The sequence below is a fragment of the Lithobates pipiens genome, unplaced genomic scaffold (genome assembly GCF_037356315.1).
Source record: "Lithobates pipiens isolate NorthernLeopardFrog02 unplaced genomic scaffold, aLitPip1_a1.2 Scaffold_10, whole genome shotgun sequence".
Lineage (NCBI taxonomy): Eukaryota > Metazoa > Chordata > Amphibia > Anura > Ranidae > Lithobates > Lithobates pipiens.
Window position 1 is genome coordinate 178,603,311 of NW_027507686.1, and position 21,236 is coordinate 178,624,546.

The 21,236-nt window shown below is 40.3% G+C and overlaps 1 long non-coding RNA gene across 1 annotated transcript in view; it reads left to right on the forward strand.

The window, feature by feature from the left end:
- The first annotated feature begins 1,086 nt into the window (after positions 1-1,086).
- Positions 1,087-21,236, forward strand: part of LOC143935979 (uncharacterized) — a 76,603-nt gene continuing 56,453 nt past the window's right edge. The window contains exons 1-2 of the long non-coding RNA XR_013263596.1: positions 1,087-1,171; positions 9,077-9,263. This is a non-coding gene — a long non-coding RNA (uncharacterized LOC143935979). The remainder of the gene's footprint in view (positions 1,172-9,076; positions 9,264-21,236) is intronic.

Consider the following 21,236-nt stretch of genomic DNA (forward strand, 5'->3'; position numbering starts at 1 on the left):
TCAGTGTTGTCACATGAAAAGATAGAATAAAATATTTACAAAAATGTGAGGGGTGTACTCACTTTTGTGAGATACTGATTGTGCACAATACATTCCCAGGGACATTTTATTCATATTTATGCTCATATGAATGCGTATGCGCATATTTGCAAGAACAGGCACAAAATATTGGCCAGGAACACAGATTTTTCTATATTTTTTTTTACTCAAAAATACCCAGTGCTTGTTTACAAGCCTGTATGTACACACACATCATAAACAATGGGCTGCATTCTAGATCTGTAAAAAAAAAATTGCTGTACTGAGCTTTTTCTAGCTGCCGTGTGCAAGAGGCCTAACAGGGAGAAGTTGGTAAAGGCAAATATAGAAATTAAATGGACAGTATTACATGTTATTTGATATGTTTTAAATTTGTTGCTTAGGCTGGGTTCACACTGGCGCAGCTAGGAGAACCGGATGTGATTCGCACCGCACTGCAGTGCAAATCACATCCGATCTCTGTGCGATGCGAGTTCAGCCATACAGATAGTATGGCTGAATTCGCATCACACCCGCCACAAACTCGCACAGGACCCTTTTTTTGGTCCACAGCAGAATCGGATCGCATGGGTGTTCACACCATGCGATCCGATTCCTGTCCAAGTTTGCAGATCGCACTGCGATATGCGAACTGATCTGGGGGTGTCATTAAGGTTTCACTGACACTCCCAGCAGTCCGCATAGGGCAGTGTGAACTGCCGGCGGGAGGCATGCGATGCGGGAACCCGCCGCGGATTTGCGGTGTACCCGCATCGCTTCAGTGTGAACCCAGCCTTAATCTTTTTATTTAGATGATTTAAAAAGAAGCAGGAATTTATGTTCCACCCATTGGGTCTTATTCATTTACTGTGTTTATATGTTTGAAATAACATGTTGGATTCCTTGATGTACACCAAGCTAATTATAGGCAGAGTGCAGGCGCCACCTACTGTCTCTTTCTGGTATAGCTTTAGCTGCTTGTTTTAGTTACAAATTGTAATTCTTTAGAAAGCGTAAATAAAGTTATTAGGAACTTGTGCATTCTGGGAGATTCTCTTGAGGAAGTGAGTCAGCCACCATTTTAGGAATACATATCAAGACAGTAAGGCTGTTTCTTCAATCTGTCACCATCACCCCTCAGCGAGCTTAAAAAGTGAGTTATTGTTATCTCATTCTGTGGTTTAGAGCATTGTTCCTTTATTATTTTCAATATTGTAATGATTGATTTTTATTGTATCAATTTGTAGTTTCATCTGGCTTGTTCCAATAAATCTAAGATCAAAGAAATATGGTATCTTAAGTTTATAGAGTAAGAAGGTTTAGCTCTTTGTCCTATAAACAGAACAATTTATTTCAACTATCCAAACATTTTTAACCATCATTTTAATGACTTTTTAAACCAATATTGCAGCAACTTTATGATAATACTTTCATTTACATTTAGGGCCATATACCCTCAAGGGATATGTTGCAGTGCATTCTGAATAGCAAACATGTGCAGTGCTGAGTGGTGGGATAACACATGTTAAGACACATATTTTACTGCATATTGGCACAATGCAGTATGAAAGGACCTTGATAAATTTTTCCCAAAATGATGGTAAGCCTTTAATGTCAGCTAACTGAAGACTTTCATTACTGCACATACAGTGTCATGTGTACAAAATTTAGACTAGTACCTCTGCATGGCATTGTGAAAACACATCACTTTTAATGATGTAGCACATTTTATGTGCCCAGGGCATCCTGTATGGGTGAATAGCACAAGGCTCTTTGGAGATGTACACTTCTGGACAGTCTGAAGATATCTTCCAGCTGTCTCTAAACACTTTCACGTCTTCTACTAAGCACATGCTCCTTGTTTTAAAATCATTTTTGCTGTTTCCATCAAAGTTTCCACAAAGACCACAGACTTTCCCCTGTGTTGGACATAGATAGAAAACACTTCATGAAATAGCTTACACTTTGCTAACTGTATATTCCTGATGAAAATGCAAAATATTAGGAAAGGGATCATCATATGGAAACCCTGGATTAAATATTATACGTCAGATAATATTGATAACCGAGTGTTATTGTTATGGTGATTAAGATTTTTTATACAATTACAACATTAGATGATTTATAAAACCTCCTCCGGAGAATTATTCCCTCCCCTCCCCTTCCCCTCCTATATACCTTTTATGTTCTTCCCTTACTATATAATACTTACTATAAACATACTTTAGAAGTACTTTATGGTCAAAACTTTAAAATCATATATTTTCTTTTAGACATATTTATATTTTCTTGGGATTAAAATGTTTAAAACTCAGCTATAAGAATGTTTTCAAATTCTAAAATATATAAGGCCATTTATTGTCCTTCCCACGAGAATATCTTGAAATTCTTCTTTGCTTTGTATCATCCGTACTTCAATATGTCTACTTTTTATTTCTGGTATCAAATAATTTGTCTTATATTCTGTACATGCAATTTATTTTAACATAAAATAAAAACTTTTGAACAAGGAAAGGGATCACTGAAGCCTTTAACCAGTTCAAAACAGGGCATTTTCACCCTCTGCCTGCCAATTTTCAACTTTCAGCGCTGTCACACTTTGAATGACAATTGCGCGAACATTCGACATTGTACCCAAATTAAATTTTGACTGTTTTTTTTCCCTACAAATAGAGCTTTCTTTTGGTGGTATTTGATCATCTCTGCTTTTTTTTATTTTTTGCACTATGAACACAAAAAGAGCGACATCAGTGCCACCTTATCTGTCCCCATCAGTGCCACCTTATCTGTGCCTATCAGTGCCCCCTTAACTGTGCCTATCAGTGCCCACCAGTGCAGCCTATCAGTGCCGCCACATCAGTGCATCTCAATGAAGCAGAAAAATTACCTGTTTGCAAAATTTAATAACAAACTATTAAAACATGCTTTTTTTTTCAAAATTTTCCATATTTTTTTGTTTGTTTAGCAAAAAATTAAATCCCAGCTATGATTAAATACCACCAAAAGAAAGCTCTATTTGTGGGAAAAAAATGATAAAAATTTCATTTCATGTTAGTGTGTCCGTGCTGAAAGCTGAAAATTGGTCTGGGCAGGAGGGGGGTTTAAGTGCCCAGTAAGCAAGTGGTTAAGATATATGTTAAGGCAAAAAATAAAAAATAAATGGTGCATGTATACAATACATGCACATTTCTCATACCTTTAAAAACCCTGCAGATACAGAAAAATACCTATTTATCTACCAGAAATACTCTCAGCTCAAGTCCTGTTTTGGGCTGTCAGCAAATAGCATTTTGTAGACTGAGTGGTATCAACCCTCCCCAGTTTTCCTTTGTTAAACTACTTAAATCCACCCCTATCCTGTTCTACACAACATAGAGACTGTCTATTCTGTAGTCAAGATGTATCAGGGTTGCCCAATGTCATTTTTTTTTTAAGATGCCAGTTCACAAAAAAGTATTTTGTATATGCCTTTAAGTGTTTGCCTAAATTGTTGGTATTAAAGTAGAACTGCGGGAAAACCTTTTTTTTTTTTGGATAGAGTAAGGGAGGGTTATAACCCCTGTCAGATTTTTTTAAGTTTTTTTCTGCCATTACATTTACTTCATGCTCTATAGCCAAAAAAGGAAGTGAGAGGAAATCCCAGCAAATTAGGTGAACCATTGTCCCCCTCTAGATTTAGTGTCTACACTGGAAGATTTCTCTTCTATTATGTTCCTGGGGACAACTCAAAATAAAGAGGGTGAATCTCCCTAATGTGGCAAGGACAGCAAAAAAATAAACTGATGGATGTTCAAATCTGTTTCCACAATATCCAAAAAAAAAAAAAAGTTTTGCCATTAGTTATACTTTTCAGCATAAAGGAACTCAAAAACATAAAGATTTGCTATAGTATATGAAACATTTAAAAATGTTAATGGTGCCTAACTAGTACCATAAAAATATACTTTTTGTTTGAAATTCCTCCTGGGTGTCTAGGCCCTCCTGTGCCTACAGCCTCCTATCTGTATATCTGCAGTGTCTACTAGATTTGGAGTGAGATTTAGTGATGTCAGTACTGTGCTGCTCACTTTTCTCTGTGCTGTAGTCTGACATGAGAAAGAAAAGTCATGTCTCTACCAAGATGGTCATCTGCACACAGGGATACAGTAGAAAGCCACGCATTATTGTTTATAAATAGGGTAAGATCAGAGGTAAAAAGACTCCAAGAAATATCGATGAGTAGCCTAGTTCTTTGCCCTCTGCCTGCTTTTTTTTGGGCACAATTCCCACAGACTTTAGGATAACTCAATAACTCCAGAACAGGTTTGAATTTTTTGCAAACCATATGAAGTCAGAATAACATTGCCCTGTCACCAGTCAGTATATGTAGATTTTATATTTTACCTGATAGCTCCTGCTTAGATGAATTGAAATACTTGTCATCTTGTCCCATACTAGAACAAGTCCAATATTTGTCTCAATGACTAAATATATACCCATTGTTCGAGTTATGTATGGAATTTGAACATTACTTGATGTGCCCATAACATCTATGTGTCCATCGACGAGAATAATCTTATGAGCCTAAACAAAGAAAGTATAAACATAGCTACATTTTGTTTAGCACTGACATTGTATATGAAATAATTAACAATATATATATATATATATATATATATATATATATATATATATATATATATATATATATATATATATATTTAACGAAAATATTCTAACCAACTGGTTAGCACAGAGGGTTAAGCCTAGTACACATGGGCCAAATGTTGGACGACATTGGCTAATTCAATAGAAACCATACAATATTTGGCCTGTGTGATTGGCAGCCAGCCCAACAGAATCTGACCATGGTGTCTTTATGTTGTGCCTTTTAAAAATATCTTTATCATTTAAAGGAGAAGTCCAGCCAGAGCTTGTTTGGCTGGGCTTCCCCTATGGATCACAGGAGTGCAATTCTTTTTGTTTTGTTTTGCTGACATCACAGAAATCAGTCCAGGCAACGCATCATCCCAACAATGGGAGTCTGGATCCACCAGGTGCCTGGTCTGACATCTGTCTCAGGGAGCTGCTGAGTGCCTGAGATGGCTGCTACCCGCCCCTCTACAGTTCAGCACTCCAGTGAGCGTGGAGAAGCAGAGCGGAGAGCTGCTGATTGACAGTCAGAAGCTCTCTGCTCGGGAATCTGTGAGAACCGAGCCATTGGCGGTATTTGATCGATCAGTTCTCAGTGCAGAGGCGCCGGGGGACAGATGCAGCATCAGACCGATGCTGCATCCACCTAGGTAAGTATGATACTGAAAAAAAAAATATTCCTTTACTTCTCTTTTAAGATTCTTAGTGTAAAGTACCACATGTTGTCCCATGTACCAGTGGTCATCAATCCTGTTCTCAGGGCCAGGTTTGCAAGATAACTGAAATACAACAGGTGATATAATTTGCTGCTCAGTGATTGCAGTATTCTAGTCTGCATCTCCCCAAGGTAATACATAAAGCCTGGCCTGTTAGTGATCCCTGAGGGCAGGGTTGATGACCACTGCCATGTACAACTGCCTCTGCATGCACAACATCAGAGGTCTACCAACTACTGTAGCGATTTCAGGGATTCTGAGATGATCAGTAGCATGAATATAGTATAACTGATGTTGCCCACCTTACTTGTAGCTACCCAGCCACCCAATTACATCCTTCAACTTTCCCATTAAAGAGACCACACTTTTAACTTGGAGTAATTAGTGGCCGTAGCAGCCTCTTTATTAATTAAAGCATATAATAAACATATCAAAACCAACAATGAACTTATCATTTAACTGAATAGACTGAAAACGCGTTGGTCTTCTGCAGGGCCTTCCCTCTCCCCACCCCATTAACATACCAATCAACCGGCACTGCGATCGTATTAACTGTACCAGGCCTAAAGCTGATATGCTAGCTCAGAGGCCACCAACTCTTTGACCGCAGTGCCCCCCATTCACCATCTTCCATATAACCATTGTTATATGGCTTCAGAAACGAGCCCATATCTCCAATGGGTCCCGCATCAACTTCTCTGTGGGGAGGGGTTATCTTCCTTTACCTGCACCGACCAACATCCACCAACCCCTACGACATCCAACACCTACCTCTGAAAGCAAAAACATGTTAACACCTCTCAAGAACGAAAGGAGCTCTATCGCCCTCCCCACAGTACACTGTTCCCATTCGGTGTAGGCTAAAAGGGAGGGAGGGTGGGAAACTTCCTCCAAAGACTGACGCTGGGACGGGCTGCGCTCTCTCCTCATGGCGCTAAGCCCCGCCCCCTAATTCTAGCACCCTATCCTTGCTTGCCCCAGTTAACTTTCTTCATGCCTGCTCTACGCCTACCCCCCTGCGTGGTCCGTCTCCGAGCTCTCTGGTCACTCTATTATTAGGCATTTAGGTGATTTATGAAGAAACATATAAATACTAGCGGAGTAGTTCTTTATTTCTATAGACATACTGTAAAGATGTACACAGATTCTATAGGACATTTGGGGCAGGGATACAAAGACAGATGCTTGTTATTTTTTTAGTTTTATCGATACAGTGGCTAGAAGATTGACTTACCCCTAGATACAATGTAATGGCCACGGAGCAGGAAGTTCCTGTTGTCCCACATGGTATATTCTCAGTAATAATTTTAAAGGTTCCCTTCTCTAAATCATTAATGTCACAATAGTCCTAAAAGAATGCACAGATCATTTTATGTCATTGCATACATAGTAAGAGATGCACTAAAATGTTTTTGCATTTATTACTGTGAATGTCTGAAATACCTGAACCAAAGTATATTCACAGTTTCCATTGATGGTGAATCGTTTATTATCAAAGGTAATATAATGTCCTTGTCCATACGCCGTACATATAGCTTTTTCTGCTCTGCTGTCACATAACCAAGTCCTATTTGAGCACATGCTGTTGAAATGTTAACAGATTTTTAATAAAATAAAATTGAAAACAGAATCATTTAAATACAAAAAGTAATTGCTTGAATCAGTTATGTCATATCTTAACTACTTGCCATTGGGACATTTCTCACATACATGTAAAAATCTGCATTTTGTTTGCTATACAATTACTTAGAACTCCCCACTATTATATATTTTCTGAAACCAAAGGCCCTGAAAAATGAAATGATGGTTGTTGCAATTTTTATGTCACACAATATTTGTGCAGGGGTTTTTCAAATGCACATTTTCATTAAAAAAAACCCACTACTGTAAAACGAAATTGCATATGCCCATGAAACAGCAACAAACTAAAGTTAATTAAATTATCCATATGTGATTCCTTAAAAGCCTTTACAGATTATCAGTTTAGAGTTAAACAGAAGGTTTAGCACTATAACTAATGGTCTCCGATGTTCATAGCAATACCTCACATGTGTGGTGCGATCACCATTTATATATGCGTGCTGGACCTGCATGCACGTTCGCATTTATGCATGAGCATGGGGGGATGGGGCACTTTCATTTTTTCTTTTCATTTTATCTACATTTATTTTGTTTTTACACTCTCTTTATTTATTTTGTCTCTATTTTTTTGGATGGACTTTATTGCTTTCATAAGGGATGGACAATATGCCTTGTGATAGCATGGGCAGTGACAGGTACTCTTTACTGAGAGATCTGGGATCTATGAGATTCCCCTAACCTCAAAAACATCTGATTAACCAAGATCGGTTTGATCAGATGCTTTACTAGCCTGTAACAGTGTGTAAACAACAAACTAAAACCAGAAGTGATGCAATACATGTTGCTTGTGGTTCATTCGTCACAGAGGAGGGGAGGATATGGATGTCCCTTACCCTCTTCTGTACTCAGGATGCAGCAGTCCCAGGCTCTACGATTACACCAGAGAGCCTAGGAACTGTAGTGTGCGGAAGGGGGGGCACCCTGTAAAAATGGTTGGGCAGCTGTGGCACCACCCAGATCATTTTTTACAGAACATTCCATCACCAGCTGTAAACTTTGATATAAGGATCATGGCTGCACCTTAGAAAGGTAATTTTTATTAGTTCTAAATCAGCCTTTCTCAACATTTTCAACACAGAGGAACCCTTTAAATAGTTCTCCAGTCTCGAGGAACCCCTGCTAAAAATGAGAAATGTACAACTCATGATACATTAGTGTGATCAGTGTGATCAGGTCAGTGAGAGGAGTGGTCCTTAAACTCATCGGGAAGAATTACATCCTTACAGATAGCTAAAAAAATCAATGGTGTCAGTGGGAACTTATCTGAGAGGCAGAAATTACCAATGCTGAAGGAACCCCTAGCAACCTCTGGAGGAACCCTGGTTGAGAATCACTGTTCTAAATGCTAAAATTGGTCACTTTATAATAAAAGGCAGAGAGTTTTTTTCCTTCAAACTGAAGAATATGGTTGCAAGAAACAATGGGGAAGGCTTTGTGGTCTAGGCATAGCGAGGTGGGAAGGATGATGAAAAATTAGGTTGCCCAATGAATGGTGAAGCTTCTGTTCTTTGCCCAACTATACTTGAAATGCGGGGGTGGGGGCAGTTGGTAATGGTCTCATTGAAGTTTTTATTGGTATTAAGCAGGGTTGAAAACTCCTTTAAGAAAGCCTTGTCACTGGAGTCCTTAGTGATATACAGTAAGAAGTCAGTTAGTGATCCAACCCATCATTTAGCACCCCATAATAAAATATTATTATATTAAAGCCCAACTTCATCTAAAGCATACTTTTTGAATTAAGATTTGGAGTAGGGATAGGTTATAACCACAGTCAGGTTTTTATCGCTGTCTGCGTCCATGTTGGGAAAACTTCTCTTCTTATTCTGACATACTGTAGTACCCAATTAAGTAATTGTAAGCAACCAAGTCCTCTAATGTTTAATTACTGTTTGTGTCACTGAGATTTTGCTCCATTTGTGTACTAGCCATTAACCCACTATGGGTATAAATAAGAAACAAAAATATCACAGATTCAAAGCTAAGAATAAAAAAAAGTTTAGACACGAGTTCTATTTCATCTTACTTTCTTTTCTTTTCTGTTTTTTTTTTTTTTTTCACTCTTACACCAGAGGCTTAATAGATGAAAGAATACACATACCAGTTATTACAGTGAATTGTAGCATTTTCCCCAGGACTATAACGCCGGCCATTGTGAACACAAGGACAAAGGTTCTCTGAAACGCATTGTTTTCCATTGTGACTTAGAAATAATCCTTCTGGACATACACAGCCTGATACACACAGTGGGCTATACTGGTAAGTTATTAGAATTAGTAAAGCAGAGATAAAAAAGGAAAGGATAAAAAAGGAGAGATTACGGTATATAAATGTGTACTAAAAATAGCTACTTAATTAAATACAATTTTATAATTATTTTGTATTATGTGGAATACACAGGGCTTGGGGTTTAAACACAAGAAGGGAATGAAACAAATACACCATGTCATGATTATATGTTGTGACCACTAAGAGCCCTGTGAAATAACTTGGTAACTGTTAGATATTCTTTAACGTGCAATAAAATGTTTAAGAAATTACAAGTGTAGTAAACTCTTATCCTTTTATTATGCACTTCTTGCCTTGATAGGCTAAAAAGAAAAAATTGCAAAATCCCATAGACACACTCTCAAATCTTGTGGACAGGCTTTCCATAAGAGTTAATGCTGTTATAGCTGTAAAGGGTGGGCCATCTCAATATTGAACCCTACAGACGAAGACGGGGATGCCATTAAAGTTAATGTGTGTGCAAAGGTAGGTGTCCCAATACTTTTGGTAATATAATGTACGTAGGTTGCCCCAACATTTTTTACAAACTGACAGCTGAAAGAAACTTAGCGTTTAATAGACGAACCCTAATGTGTACATGATGTCTATGATTGATATACTTTTTATAAGTTTTTATTGGATACATTACATTAATACAGTATTTTCTCTATTCAATGTAAAGTTTTTGTTTCTTTGAGTTGATTCATTTGCTGTCTTTTGTAAAGAGTTTAGGAAAGCTTCTCAGTAATTTTCTCTCAAGAGAAATTCAGTATTATTTTGGTTCACGGGGCCCTTAAAGCGGAGTTCCACCCAAAAGTGGAACTTCAGCTTTAAGTACTCCTTGCCCCCTGACATGCCACAATTGGCATGTCATTTTTTTTTTGGGGGGGGGAGTGGGTACCTGGTTTTGAGAGGGACTTCCTGTCCCACTTCTTCCTTCCGTCTTCTGGCTGTCTAGGTGACTCCTGCTCTCCCCTTAGACGACCCCTCCCTCCCTGCAATCTTCTGGGACACGTGACAGGTCAAAGAAGATTGCCTAGCCACTGACAGAGTGGTAGCATGACTCACGCATGTGCAGTACGGACCCGGCTGTAAAGCCGCAGCTGCGCCTCCACATTTACAATGCCAGTGCCATGGAGAGGTGAAGAAGAGAAGCGAGGCTTTGGGCAGCCGCATCGCTGGGCCATGGAAGTGTCTGTTTATTAAAAGTCAGCAGCTATACTTTTTGTAGCTGCTGACTTTTAATAAATGTAACAACCAGTGGAACTCCTCTTTAAACAGTGTGGGGCATAAAGACCGGTGGTACTCTGCTTATTTTGAAATCCGTCACTGCTGCCAGATTCATCAGAGACCGGTCAACGTTTCCATAGTGTATGGCCAGCTTTGAGATTTCTGCTGATTTTTTATTTTTTTTACTCTAATGATCTAATTGTGCAAAAAGCTAAAAAAAAAGATAGGCCTAAATGATCATATCACATAATAATAAATGCAAGTATATTGGTGTATACCTTTACTTGGCATTTTACAGCCTATTATTAGTATTGTTATTATACATGATTTTTTTTACAATATAGCACCAACAGTTTGCACAACGCTGTACAAAATAAAAGTACAATTACATTGTACAATACAAATTTTCAGCAGATTAGGAAATTCAATTTTACATTTTGTGGGCACCAAATCATGCTGATGTTATCTTGTAAAAGTAGCAGTGTCATTATGGCACTGTCTTGCACACAGCCTGTGCAGAGAGCTGAGCTGTGGATGAGACCCTGCAGGTCCATCTCAGGTTGCCTGTAGAAAATGACAGAAGGTGGGTACAAAACCAATCACGCTGCACAAGGAAAAAGAGCAGCAGACACTTTTTTTAAAGAAAGTTTATGCAAAGAAGTTAAATATAGGAGATGTTTCATGCTGGATCAATGCACCAATTTGAAAAAAATACACAAGAGATTCAAGTAATAATACATATGGCTTTTGTACCTAGAAGATATCTGTTTAACTTGGATTTCTAGCTTTAATGCAACCAATGGACATTATGTTATTAAAAATACATACTTACACACTGAACTGTATCACAGCTCTGAGGACATTGGGCTCCCTTGGCATTTTCACCAATTTGATCACAATCAACGTAAACCATTGAAGGAGGGCATTCTACGGTTTATAATAGCAAAACATGAAATCAGTCATTATTAAAATGCAATTTCAATTTTGCAGCAGCAAAAGTGTGCCTGCTCATTAAATCGGCTGGAATTTAGATATTTAGTGGTATGAATAGATTTCCTCTAATAATATGAAAAAACTGGGGTTGATTTACCAAAACTGAAGAGTAGGGATGAGCTCAGGCGTGTTCGCATGGAACACGTGCAGAGCCCGCCAGGAAGTCGGTGCAGCACTGCGCTAATCACAGGCAATGAAACATTATTCCATGCGAACACGCCTGAGCTCATCCTTACTGAAGAGTGCAACATCTGGAGCAGCTGTGCATGGTAGACAATCAGCTTCCAACTTCAGTTTGTTCAATTAAGCTTTGACAAAAAAAAGGAAGCTGATTGGTTTTTATGCAGAGCTGCAACAGATTTTGCAGATTTTAGTAAATCAGCCCCAACACGATGATTGATGATATCTAGTATATAAATAAGCACAGTATTCAGAGTGAAGCTTGATGAAGAATATAATCTGGACTAGGGCAGTCTGGAGTATGCCGTATATAGCAAATAGTGTTGCCAACCTCCCGTATTTTTACGCCCAGAAAAGTGTCAGTAAAAATGGCTGGGACCGGTTCAGCTCAGAACTGCGCATGCACAGTTTCCGGAGATGCCTGAGCCAATCCTGTATTTGCCCGACCCCCAGCGCTGGCAGGTGGGGCCCAGGGCAGGTCTGGCAGAGGCTGTGCAGCGCGTCAAGTGAAGATGTCATGACGCATTCTTGCCACACCGCCTCGGGATCCGAGCGGGGCGCAGTTTTATGATAATTTCAAAGTCCTGTTATGGTTTATGGGGAGCATTTATTTATGTCTCATGCCTGGTAGAATGGTATCTGCCGATACCATGGCTCTTATGGTAAGAGATGAAAGGTACTGGCATGGGAGAGTCCCTGGTTTTACTGCATAGGAAGTAGTTACCAGACAAGAGTGGACAAGAGTGGTGGTGCCTGGTGAGATTTTAAAGAAACACAGATGTACACAATCTCTAACCACCTCGCATAACCTGTCCGCAGCCTCTTACCACCTCCTGTAGCATGTCCGCAGTCTCTTACCACCTCCTGTACCGTGCCCACAGCCTCTGACATCTCCTGTACCGTGCCCGCAGCCTCTGACATCTCCTGTACCATGCCCGCAGCCTCTGACATCTCCTGTACCATGCCAGCAGCCTCTGACATCTCCTGTACCATGTCCGCAGCCTCTGACATCTCCTGTACCATGTCCGCAGCCTCTGACATCTCCTGTACCATGTCCGCAGCCTCTGACATCTCCTGTACCATGTCCGCAGCCTCTGACATCTCCTGTACCATGTCCACAGCCTCTGACATCTTGTGTATCATGTCCGCAGCCTCTAACAACCTGCTGTACCATGTCCGCAGCCTCTGACATCTCCTGTACCATGTCCGCAGCCTCTGACATCTCCTGTACCATGTCCACAGCCTCTGACATCTTGTGTATCATGTCCGCAGCCTCTAACAACCTGCTGTACCATGTCCACAGCCTCTGACATCTCCTGTACCATGTCTGCAGCCTCTTACCACTTCCTGTGCCATGTCAGCAGCCTCTTACCACCTCCTGTACCATGTCTGCACAGCCTATGACCACCTCCTGTACCACGCACACAGCCTCTGACATCTCATGTATCATGTCCACAGCCTTTTACCATCTCCTGTACCATGTCTGCACAGCTATGACCACCTCCTGTACAATACCCGCAGCCTCTGACATCTCCTATACCATATCTGCAGCCTTTGACAGCTCATGTATCATGTCCGCAGCCTCTGACATCTCCTGTACCATGCCCTCAGCCTCTGACATCTCGTGCATCATGTCCGCAGCCTCTTACCACCTCCTGTACTATGTCTGCACAGCCTGTGACCACCTCTTACCACCTCCTTTACCATGTTCGCAGCCTCTAACATCTCCTGTACCATGCCCACAGCCTCTGAGATCTCCTGTATCATGCCTGCAATCTCCCAATATATCCTTATATCATGTCCACAGCCTCTAACCGTCTCTTGTATCATGTCTGCAATCTCTCAATATCTCCTTATATCATGTCCACAGCCTCTAAACATCTCCTGTATCATGTCTGGAGTCTCTGACCATCTCTTGTATCATGAAAAACAAAAACAAAAGAAGAGCGGACCAACCTAGTGCAATTCCATTAAAAACATATATTAAAGAGTAAAAAATTACATAAAACATACACACAAACATAGGTGGTATATAGGCATGTCAAATATGTCATATATCTCATTTACCATGCCCACAGCTTCTGACCATCTCATGTATCATGTCTACAGCCTTGAACCCTTACTTCTATCATCCCTGCAGTCTCTCAATATCTCCTTGTATCAAGTCTGCAGTCTCTAACCATCTCTTGTATCATGTCTGCAATTTCTGACTATATCTTGTATCATGTCTGGAGTCTCTGACCATCTCTTGTCTTGTATCCTGTCTGGAGTCTCTGAGGGGTTTCCTGGGGAGGAGTCAAGAGTGAGAGCACCGCTGGGATGGGGGGGTTACAGGAGGAGTCAGATTTGTGTGGACTGTGGGGAGGAGACTATAGGATAAAACCAGAGCCACCAAGCTGGACCCTGGAGAGGAGGTTAGTGACAGCTAGGGATGAGTCGAACACCCTCTGGTTCGGTTTGCAGCAAAACATGCGAACAGGCAAATAATTTGGCAGAACACACAAACACTGTTCTAATTTTAAAGGCTTATATGAAAGTTATTGTCATAAAAAGTTTTTGGGGAACCGGGTCCTGCCCCAGGGGACATGTAACAATGCAAAACAATTTTTTTAAAATGTCAGCTTTTTCGGGAGCGGTGATTTCTTTAATGCTTAAAGTGAAACAATAAAAATGAAATATTCCTTTAAACATCATGCCTGGGGGTGTCTATAGTATGCCTGCAAAGTGGCGCATTTTTCCTGTGTTTAGAACAATACCACAGCAAAATTACATTTCTGCTCTGCTGGGGTTTTCAACCTGACTAACTATGTAAAGAAAAAATTGTCAAAAAACTAATCAAGGCTGTAATGAATTTGGGTCTCAGCAATATAGATAAAACTCATTGAAAAAAAGAGCATGGGTCCCCCCCCCCCTTTGGGTCTGGTATGAATGTTAAAGGGAACCCTGAACCAATTTTTTTTTAAGAATGCGTGGGGGTCCCCCTAAAATCTATACCAGGCCCTTCAGATTTGGTATGGAAATTAAGGGGAACCCTTTGCCAATTATTTTTTTTTTAAATGGCATAGGGGTCCCCTCCAAAATCCATACCAGACCTTTATCCGAGCATGCAACCTGGCAGGCCACAGGAAAAGAGGGGGGTCAGACCCCAAAGCACCCTCACCATGTTGAGGGCATGTGGTCTGGTACGGATCAGGAGGGGGCAATCTCTCACCCCCCCTCTTTTCCTGCCCTGTTGCATGCTTAGATAAGGGTCTGGTATGGATTTTGGGGAGACCCCTATGCCTTTTTGTTTTCAATTTGGTGCAGGGTTCCCATTATTTCCATATCAGACCTGAAGAGCCTGGTATGGAATTTAGGGGGACCCTGCGCACATTTTTTTAAAATTTTGGTTCGGGGTTCCCCTTAATATTCATACCAGACCCAAATGTCCTGGTAATGGACTGGGGGGGACCCCATGCCATTTTTTTTCAATGAGTTTTATCCATATTACTGAAACCTGACAATTCATCAGCCGCAATCAGTTTTAAATGACAATTTTTCCTTTATAAATGTAATTTTGCCGTGGTACTGTACTAAACATGGGAAATGTGCCAATTTACAGGCATACTATAAACACCCCCCCCCCCCCCCCCCAGGCACGATATTTAAACAAATATTTCATTTTTATTGTTAAAATTTAAGCATTAAAAAAATCACTGCTCCCGAAAAAACTGGTGTTTTTTAAAAAAAAATTGCATTGTTACATGTCCCCTGGAGCAGGACCCAGGTCCCCAAACACTTTTTATGACAATAACTTGCATATGAGCCTTTAAAATTAGCACATTTGCATTTTCATGTTAGTGTCCCATAGACTTTAACGGTGTTCTGGCGGGTTTCGAATTTGCCGCGAACACCGCATTTCGTTCGCTGTTCGGCGAACAGGCAAACATCAGGCTCATCCCTAGTGACAGCTTCTCAAGGCCTGTGTATGGTGGGAGTGAATACAATAATGAAAGAGGGCACTGATATAAGGGTTCTCCTTTTATCAGTAACCCCCCTCCCCCTTGCCTTAGTGTATTCACGCTGCGGAAGGTGGTCTATGTTCCCCCACATCAGAATTCACTGTGTTCCTGTTTATATCAGAGTCTGCAGGATTCCTCCTTACAGTGCAAGGGTGAACTCTGTGGACCCAAATATAAAGGGTAACTCTGATGTAAAGGGCAATGCTGCAGACCATGATGTAAGTGGGAAATCTGATGTAAAGGGGAATGCAGTGTACACTGATATAAAAGGTGATCTCTGGTCACCAGAGCCCCCTCTTACACCAGAGTTCCCCCATAGATCATGATCTGCAGCCTTCCCCTTTACATCAGAGTTCGCCTTGCACTGTAAGGGGGAATCCTGCAGACTAAGGTATGGAGGAACTCTGTGCTGGCTGGGTTTTATTAAGCTAACCTTCAAGTAAATGGAACAATATGTTTTTTGACTTTTGTTTTAACTTAAAAACACATTGCTAATCACACTAGCTACACGTTTATATTAGTTTAAATTTTGATATTTGCACTGTTTTGATCTGAAAATAGCCCTTTTTATGTACTTTTTTGCAGTGCCAGTAACAAATATGGCTTTGTCAGTAAATGTCATAATTTTTTCCAGCAGTAAATTTCACTTCATGGAGTTGGCAACACTGCCTCAGAGCTGCCATCAGTGATTCTCAGACTGTCCTTTGTTAGTCTCCCCACAGATCTGCACAACCTTGAAGAAAATATTAAACTATCTGTAATATTACCTAAAGCAAACCCCAAAATTGTATATACAGCAGCATATAAGGTCCTAAAGGTGGTGGATGCATTGCTTTTTCTTTTTTCATTTTTTTTTCGTTTTTTTTCCTTATTTTTACTTAGTGATTGTGACACACACACACTGTCACACTTCAGTGTTTAGAATCACGGTCAGATTTTCAGCGTTTCTCCCTGCGATTCAAAAGCGCTGATCTGTGAATTAAAAATCGCGGAACATTTAAGATGACATTTTTTTGAATGACACCTAAAATTGTGGTGTGGGTCTGCCACAGTTGTCATGCGATAAATCACACTGAAATCGCTGCAACCCTCATTGTGTGAAGCATATCACTCAAAAAAAGTTCAGGAGCAACTTTTGGGTGATATGATTCACGCATTGCGAGTTGCCGCGATTGCCGAGCGTTTTATCGTTCAACAATCGCAGCAGACCCGCACCGGAGGAGCAGCATTGTCACCCTAATCAGAGGCGTAACTAGAACCTTCAGGGCCCAAGTGCAAGAAACTATGAAGACCCCCCCCCCCCCCCTTCATAGGCATCCTATGCATTAAGGTAAAAAAACAATGAAAGCCCCCCCCCCCAGTCCTCCCAGTTTACTCACCTGAGCCCTTCGTTCCCTCGCCGGAGATGCGCTGTACTCTCTGCCCGTGGTTTTTGGCTCTTGATTGGATAGATTGATTGACAGCAGCGGGAGCCAATGGCTGCACTGCTCTCAATCAAATCCATTTACGCGGGCGCTGGGGGCACCCTGGTGAGCCCGCAAGGTAACCCTAGGGGGTTATACGATGCCGGGAGGAGCTGATAGCGCCGCCGGGGGGGGGGGGGCGATAGGATGATCGGGCCACTGTGCAAAACGAACTACACAATGGAGGTAAGTATGAAATGTTTGTCAATAAAAAAACTAGCCTTTACATTTGCTTTAAGGCCTCTTCAAAAAAACTGTTATTGAAAAAAGAAACCATGCCATTGCATTTCACTGTTGACTTTTTTTTAAACTTTATTGAAATGTCACAAAATTTATATTTCATTCATCTTTATCCACTGCAGTTGGTTGCTATGAAAAAAGCATTGTATCAAATGAGGAAGGAATAAGGGGATTTTAACAGTGCAACTGTAAACCAAAGTATAAAACATTTCATTTTTAATAGGTTTAAAGTTAAAAGAGCACATAAAAATATGTATCTCAATAAAGATGAAGGCACAAATTCATACATATGGTGGTCATTAGCAATGAGCCGAACACCCCCCCTGTTTGGTTCGCATCCAGAACATGCGAACAGGCAAACAATTTGTTTGAACACGCGAACACCGTTAAAGTCTATGGGACACGAATACGAATAATCAAAAGTGCTAATTTTAAAGGCTTATCGGAATCTAAAAGCCTCCTTTGACAAGGGGACCCCCAGATCCTGACCCCCCCTGTGAGAATTGGTAATCGGGTACAAATGTACCATTTCACAAAAAAGTGTCAAAAGGGTTAAAAAACACAAGAGACGTTTTTTGACAAGTCCTTTATTAATTTCTTCTTCTTTCCGCTTCTTCTACCATTTTCTTTCTTCTGGTCTTCCTTCGATTTGCTTCTTCCTTCTCCAGCTTCTTCTTCTTCATCTTCTTCTTCATCTACTTCTTCATCTACTTCTTCATCTTCTTCTTGAAATGGGGTTTCTTGAAATGTCCTGATGTTTTTCCAAAATTTTATGTACAGAATTCCATTGGGGCCCATATGTTGTAATTAGTCTCACTGGGTCCCGTTCCACTGATTTCCCAAGTACTGACTTCTCACCCATACATGGCAAGCTTTCTCTCGTGCGAATCGCAGCTTTACGCCTAGCACTACGGATCTGTCTATGGGAGTACCCGCGTTCACAGTATCTCCCATACAGATCCTTGGATTCCTTATGTAGATCCTCTACATCAGAGCAATTACATTTTATTCTCATAAATTGCCCTGTAAGGATCCCATTTTTCTGCCATGGAGGGTGATGACTTCCTGCCTGCAGCAAGGTATTTGCCGTCGTCTTTTTACAGTAAGTAATAGTTTTATTCCTGCCATTTTCCAATCTAATCAACAAATCCAAAAATGGTAATTCAAGTCGATCAAAGGCATAAGTTAAATGTATGTTACGATTGTTCATGTTCAATTGGTCAACAAACTGGTGAATGGCAGTTACTTCGCCGGTCCAGATGACCAACACGTCATCAATGTACCTCAGGCACGTGTGGACATGGCCGAAGTACATTGGATGACCAAAGACGTCCTCCTCCTCCCAGCTGCCCAAATGAAGGCAGGCATATCCCACGCTGCCCCATAGAGGTACCTTAAATTTGTTGGTAAAACACTGAAGAAAACTGAAAAAAGTTATTATTGAGGGTAAACTGTAGAAGCTCAATGATGAACTCATTCTGTGGACCAAATCTAGGATAACACTTATCCAGAAATCTTATCACCACTGCAATTCCACGTTCATGTAGAATTGAGGTGTATAGAGATTTAACATTGATACTTAGCAGCCATGCTTCACCCTCAATCCTCAAATCGGCCATCTTGGTGGTTATCCCTCCACTGATTCAATGCATGCAATCAGTAACTTCTCAAGTTTAATTAAGGAAGTTCAGCGTATGATTATTTATATTTAGATTCCCGCTATCCTAGGGACCACGTATACATTACATTCTTGCCATAAGATATAATATTATTGATTATTGAAATATTTGGCTATAGTGGATTTCCACTGAATCTTAATGTATGCTTGGTATGTGAGGCGCCTTGTCCGTTATAAATTCTGTGTAAGTCTATTGTCTTCATGTGTCTTAAGTAATTTGGTTGTAAGGTGGTTTTATAACAATTCACATAGGTGTTGTTATGTTAGTTCTTTGATACATACTAGGATTACTTTTAATGAAGTTGTTAGGCTGAACACATTTTGTACAATAGTGGTGTTTTTGATATCTAATAAAATATACTTTTTCAATTTTAAAAGGTTTCACCCTTATTTGCCCGCTACAGCCATAAGTAGCCATCTTGCCTTTTTGGGGTGGACCATTCTTGTGTCCCCCTGAAAAGGAAACTTTTTTGTATACGGCTTTTTGGGCTATGGCAGTGGCCTCCTTTATATGGAGGAGTGGCATAGGGCGACATCAGTTATACCACATGATTAATGTGTTGGAAGATGTGGTCTTTGCTCTCTTGTGTGTGTGATAAACTCTTTTAACTTTAAACCTATCAAAAACTAAATTGTTTATACTTTGGTTTACAATTCTCTCTCATCATTATCTGATTCTATTGCATCGTTAAAATCCCCGTATTCCTTCCTCATTTGATTTACTATTTTATGGTATGTGGAGCTAACCTCATTGGGTGCTTCCCCTCTAATTGGACATAACCTTTATGAATAAGAAAAAAGCATGTTGTACTTTTTTCAGCACACACCATTGCAGCGCAGTGGTGTGAACTGAACTCATAGGACTCAAGGTCAATTGCCTTGTGAATTGCATTGGGACTGTGTTAGATAAGGCTGTTCAGTGCACCTCAATGGAGATGGTATGAATAGGCCCGAATCCAAAGCGAATGTGTGATTTATTCTTTGAGTTATTATTATTATTATTATTATTATTATTATTATGGTGTTATCTATCAATGATTTGTACGTCAGATGCCTGCAATACTTTGCCAGAATTAGAAGTCATTGTTTTATTAAGAAATTCCAGATTACCTGGTCTTGATGTCTCAGTGCAGTTTAAAATTCCTTTTGTGCAGTTGCTGTATGTGAAGACAAAAAAAAAACATGAAATGAAAAAGAATGTGCACATCACTAAGTCAAATAGAGTTCAGAAAACATTAATGCACATGTATCACATGTAAACTTCATAAAATGGAGCTGAGTGTAAACAACTAGAGGCTGTTAGGGTTTCTTTTTTCCAGATCATCTGTGGTACATCTTCTTCCAGAGTACTTGTACTTCTCAAAATGCGCAAGTTCTTTATCAGCTGTAAAGATGGAGCTTTGATCTGATCCCTCTCCTTTTTCTGTACAATGCAAATGTGGACCTCATTGATTTTTATTTAATTTTATGCTGATTGTTAAGCTCCAGGTATGTTTAGCACCAGGTATTGAATGTGCTAATTTCTCTAGACTACAAAAGGTAAATGGTAACTCTTCCGATGTCGATACCTAATCCAGTGACAACTGTCTAAGCCCTTGTACACACGGTCGGAGATTCCGACAGAATGTGTCCGATCGGACCGTTTTGTCGGATATTCCGACTGTTTGTGGTCTCCATCAGACTGTTTCCGTTGGAGTATCTGACGGACCAAGTTTTCCAACTTGTTGGTAAAATTTTCCGACAAAATGCTCCTATCGGACATACTCCAATCATGTGTAGAGAATTCCGATCGGACAAAGTGCCACGCATGCTCAGATCAAATTCCTACATCAAAGCTATTGCTACTAGCCTGAACGTAGTCCCGTCGTAATGAAATAACGTCACCACGTTCTGAACGATCGGATTTTCCGACAACTTTGTCTGACCGTGTGTATGCAACAGTTTCGGACAAAATCCGTCGGACAAAATCCGACGGATTTGGTTGTCGGAATGTCCGACTGTGTGTACAAGGGCTTAGAGGGGGATTCCTCACTTTGCAATGTTTTTATTTTACTTCCTGTTCCATCTTTGGGGCAGGAAGTGAATGGAAAGCTCCTCAATGGGACCCAGAGAGAAAATATAAAAAGACAGGGGTTTCAACCCTTCACTACTCTATTCAAAACCTGAAAAAAATGTTAAC